Here is a 5,840-nt window from a genome sequence, read left to right on the forward strand (position 1 = left end):
CGAAGGCGCACGTGCGGCACGTGTAGAAGAGCCCGCACACGAAGTCCCCGCAGAGGTCGCAAACCCGGTTGGCCCCCAGCTTGTTGACTAGAGTTAGTGGGTGCTTGGGGTGGAAGCCCGATTGGATGGTGGACGGACACGTGGCGCAGATTTCGTGGAGGTCGAAATTGCATGCCTCGCAGCTGTAAGTGGGCCCGGACCCCAGCTGATCGCAGCCGTCGCAGAGGAATTCGTTGGGGATGTAGAAGGGCTTGAGGAGGTGTTCCGGATGGGTGCGGTGTCGGATACATGCATCCATTATTATTCTTATTTTTTTACTTTCTCTCTCCTCTCTCTCTCTCTTGCTCTTCAAATTATACATGCCTTTCAACGTGCATTTATAGGGCTTTGGGAGGTTTACCTCCCATTATTGGCCAATCAGAATTAACCACCCTTTCATATTTTCTAGGGTTAATTACGATTAGACCTTGTATAAGTAATTATTATATTAATATATAGAGCCAAATATATCCAACTTTCATGGTTGCATTTTTGTTAACAATTTTGAATAAAACATTATGATGTAAACAAACAATGGGATTATTTTAGACATCTGTATCGGAATTATATATAATCAACCACTAAGTTAATTATATTTTTGTGCATACTTCTTTCATTTTGAAATTAATTTGACAGTCTCCCTCACCTACCCTCAAGTATCTAATCTATAATGCATTTTTAAAATCAGTTTTAAACCATAGTCACTCACAGTCGTCTCTCTCTTCCTTTCTCAACTCTCAGATTCAAATCCAGCCTCCATAGATCTCCAACCGATGAAGTTGCTTCCCGGAGTCATAACTCTCTCTTCGATGGCCGGGATTCGATGGTTTAACTACCATTGGATTCCTCTCGTCGAACTCTTTCTATTGGTGGTGATTACATTCAGTTTGGGGCGTTGGATCAGCTTCTGCAATTATTTTTCAGTCAACGTATATTTCGACGACGGTGGGTCTTGCGGAGGTGTATTTTGGTTTGTACTCGTTTAATTTTGTGCAAAAAAATAGTTTTTGATGCATTCCTCGTTTTGATTTGTACTCATTTTGTGCAAAAATATAGTTTTTGATGCACCACAATCTGATATTTACAATCCAAGAGACGCATCTTATTATCATCTTATTTCTAAATGTGGAGTTCGAATGAGATAAAGCGGGTACAAATTGGAGAATATTCCACATAATCTAAAAGATTCCAACCGCAAAATATGGACGTGTAAGAAGATTCATATCTAACGTGGGTAGTTGTAAGTATCAAAAATATGAGAGGAATTTTCAAAATTTAATTTTATCTCAGGGGTGACCGTAATTTACCATTGATTTATTTCATGATCGTAGCTTTTGAAATGCAAAGGGCCAGGAAGAAAGAGTGACCAAGTGGATGTCAACTTATATGAAGCTGACTGCTGATATATAGTTTGCATTTTTATGAAATTATCACACTCTCAAAAACACACAAACACATTAATATTTATATGAAATGTCACTCTACCTTAGTTATTTTTCTCTCTTGAATTCTTCCTTATTAACGTGTACGCAAGCTACTAAATTGAACTACTCATACGAACAGATAATTAATTATTCAATATCACCCTCTCTAATGTAGAGAAATCCATTCTCATTTTTAGGCTTCAGTTTATTTCCATATTATTTTTAGGTCCCTTTGGATAGAGGGATTTTAAATCCATAATAACAAATTCCTTACACATTGATTGAATTGAGGAATTTGACAAGAAATTTCAAATCTACACGCCTCATTTTTAGTTGTTTTTTGAGCAATTGTGGTGAATTTCAAATGACTCCAAATTGGTGTCATATCAAATCCCTTCCCCAAATCAAATCCTCCTCCAAATGAATCCTAAATAAATTGGGGTGCGATTTGGGGTATGCGTTTGGCTTAATTTGAAAAAAATAATTCAAATTTTAAATAGCTAAATATTTTTTTACATAAATCCCACTTTTATTGTAAATATCATGCACCAAACCCTATGAAAAACTTGCATTAAACCCCCTCAATAGTTAAAGGTGTTATTTGTTAACGGAATAGAGATTTCATGTAAGATAAAATAAAACACAAGGGGATTCTATACAATAACATAAGGGAATTTGGTGCAAGTTTTGCATAACACAAGAGGGTTTTATGTAGTTTACCCGATAAAAACACAAACAAAATAAGATGTTGTAGAAAATATTTCAGCACCCAAAACACTCTGATTGCAACTCACTTTAGAAATCAGTAAGAAATGAACCGCGGACTTCTATTTGTAGAATTCAAAAGCTCCGATCCTTATCTTGCACTGGATAAATACACAAGAAGAGATAATGGGTTAGTTGATAAAAGAGTTAATCAAATACTGAAATAATTAACCACACTAAGCTAGAAATAATCTCCACTAATCAATAATACAGTAAATAGATTATTTAAAATAATAGGGTCATTTGATATACACCCCTAGAATGGAAAATATATAGGGATAGGTCCACCCCTAAAATTCTTCCTTTGAGATACCCCTCTTGAGATGCAAAAGTACTATTGTGCCCTTAAGTGCAATTTTGGCCAACTACATTCAGGATTTTCGCCCTTACATTCAGCATAATGCTGAACTGCATTTAGCATTTTGGGCCCGCATTTATCATTTTTATAGATTATTTTAATAAAAAATATAAATTCTTATTTCGTTATTGTTTTTTATATATATCGTATTTTGTATTTTTTTAATTTTTTAATTTTTTTAATTTTTAATTTTTTTAATTTTTTTAATTTTTTTAATATTTTTTAATTTTTTAAATTTTTTAAATTTTTTAAATTTTTTTTTTAATTTTTTAATTTTTAATTTTTTAATTTTTTTTTAATTTTTTTTTGATAAAGTTATTGTACTGAATTGACTATATATGACTACAGTATACCACAGTCATGTATAGTTATATGTAATCATATACTGTCTTTTTACCCCAAAATTAATCTAAACCAACAACAAAATTCACAATGTAATCTTGATATTATAAATCAACTAACCCAAAAAAAATGAAAAAACACAATCACATGCATATAATCTTCAAAACATGAACACGCATTACTATACATTAAAAAACACATAACATACATATAAATATATGTTACTACACGTGACTATAATTATATACAATTATCTATAGTTATATAAGTGACATAAGTCTGGAGTACTGTAGCATGAATCCAACTTCACAAAGGCACTTCATCGAATTTTATTCTGCGCATGTCATAAAACTATAATAAAAGCAAAACCTGCGACAAAAAAAAAAAGAGTTAAATAGCAAAATGGAACATGCGAGTTAGATTACATAAAAAATACGAAAAAAACATGATTTTTTTGTTGATAAATTTACTGAACTAAAATCGACTAAAAATGACTATAGTATACTACAAATCCTATATACAGTCATGTATAGTTACATGTAGTCATGACTATACATGACTACATGTGACTGACTATATATGACTGTATATGACTAAATATACCTGTATATTCATCTGACTCAAATTAACTATTTTAGTAACCACTACTCGTTAAATTTCTATTACAGACAAACAAAGCTCTCACACATTAAGCATTTCAAATCTTCTTCAAATAAATACAAAAAAAAAAAATACATATGATTTATAATAAAAAATCAAATTACATGAAAAATACAAAAAAAACATGATTGTTTTTGTTGATCAATTTACTGAACTAAAATCAACTACCAATGACTATATTATACTACAAATCCTATATATAGTCATGTATAGTTACATGTAGTCATGACTATACATGACTACATGTGACTGACTATATATGACTGTATATGACTAAATATAACTGTATATTCACCTGACTCAAATCACCCATGTAAGTAACCACTACTGGTTAAATTTTCATTACAGACAAATTAACAAAGCTCTCACACTTTAGGCATTTCGAATCATCTTCAAATAAATACAAAAATAAACTACATATGATTTAAAATAAAAAAATCAAATTAATCCAACGAAAAATATTTTAATATTAATTGTTCACAGATCTTCAAAGACATAGTAGATCTGTGTTTTTTTTTTGGTAAATGCAGTAAATATATACAAATCGAACATCACCAATTCCAGATCTGAAATTCTAGATCTGACTACACATCGTTGGATCACAAATTAAAATTTTCGAATTTAGTTGATTTTAATAAAAAAAAAACAATAAAATAAGGTGAAATAGTGAAAAGAATTCAGATCTTAAAAAATAAATTAAAAATGGATGGATATTCATAAATTAAAAAAATAACTTAAAAAAGTGAAGTGAATGGTTTAGTACCGAGTTCAAGGCGGTGGGAGGAGCAACGACGGCCGTGGCGGAGCAGCGACGCAAGGCGGCGGCGGAGCAGCGGCGCAAGGCGGTGGTGGAGTAGCGACAACGCAAGGAGGTGAGGGGAGCAGCGGCGTCGGCGGCGTAAGAAGGTGGGGGAGCTAGCCGCGACGGCGGAGAGTTGTGGGCAGCCACAGAGAGAGATGAATAGTGAGAAAGAAAGAGAAGAGAGAGAGAGAGAGTTAGAGAGAGAAATGAAGAGGGAGAAAGAAAGAGAAAAGAGAGAGTTAGAGAGAGATATGAAGAGAGAGAGTAGGTGAGGGGAAATGACGGCACAAAAAAAAGGGGAAGGGGGTGGGAGAAAAAAATTAGAGGTTTGGGTTTTAATTATAACTAAAAGGGCAAAACGGGTATTGTAATTTGTCTAAAGGGGTCTATCAAATTAAGTTTAGAATTTGGTTTTTGACTAGACAAGAAAAATACTTATGACCTATCCGTATATATTTTCAAAACTAGGGGGTTATCCCACATTTCCCCAATAATAAAATTGATTTAAAGAAAGTTAAACAATAAATTATATTCGACTTTTAACAGTCAAGTATCCAACAACCCATATTTTAATGGGTAACACATTATCAAAACCCAGGAAACATTATTACATTTACAATAATATTTGCTTTACTAGATTTGAAGTGGATCACTAGCTACGTAAGTGACATTATATATACACTACTAACACTTGGTCTGATAAGCTGATTAGTCCATGTCACGTGTGTGTGTATCCTAAACTATGTTTTTTTTTCTTTTTTCTCTTTATTTCTTTATTCATGATTGACATTAACAACAGAACTCGTAGTAGTTCGAAATATATAAATTGGGTAAATGATGGGATACCTAGGCCCCAGGCGTTATTGACTAATTCTAACTAAGATAAGATAATTGCATAAAAATAATATTCATTTTCTCACTGAAAAATAATAGTGTCTCCTGGTATTTAAAGAAGTAAATACAAGTTCCTTACGGATGAAAAACAAATCTTAAGAAATTATAATCTTAATCTAATTGCTCATCTTCCAACAATAAAGTAAACTAAAGGAAAGAAATTGGTAAAGATTGATGGAAACTGTACAATGATAATCTCTCACGTTTATTGTGATATATATATTACATGTGTGAAAACCCTAACCTTTTACACAAGGGAACTAGGAGATATACATATATACCAATAATACAATATTTATCTATAATATATTTGGTAGGGAGAATGTTGATGAGATGTGTAGCCATGGAGGGAAGGGCTTCAACCCAATAGGTGGGTGGCCGATCCATGTTTGGCACATGGTGGCAGTTTTAAAATCATTACCAAACGCCCGATCTACTCCACGTTTCCCAATACCGTTTCGGACCTTATCCATTCAGAAACTTTCATGTGGAAAATCGAGCTTTTTGACAATATATTCTAGCCAGTTGACGAAGGGCTGATTTTGGAAATTCCCAT

General features: G+C 32.8%; 1 long non-coding RNA gene across 1 annotated transcript; it reads right to left on the minus strand.

Moving 5' to 3' along the window:
* Positions 1 to 3,082: 3,082 nt before the first annotated feature.
* LOC148770048 (uncharacterized) lies at positions 3,083 to 4,801 on the minus strand. The gene is made up of 2 exons (XR_016031538.1): positions 4,352 to 4,801; positions 3,083 to 3,297 (listed from the first exon to the last, which is right to left on the minus strand). It is a non-coding gene; the product is annotated as an uncharacterized LOC148770048 (long non-coding RNA).
* Between the last annotated feature and the right edge of the window lie 1,039 nt (positions 4,802 to 5,840).

Source organism: Erythranthe guttata, chromosome 6, assembly GCF_056151865.1.
Source record: "Erythranthe guttata isolate IM_541 chromosome 6, IM_541, whole genome shotgun sequence".
Lineage (NCBI taxonomy): Eukaryota > Viridiplantae > Streptophyta > Magnoliopsida > Lamiales > Phrymaceae > Erythranthe > Erythranthe guttata.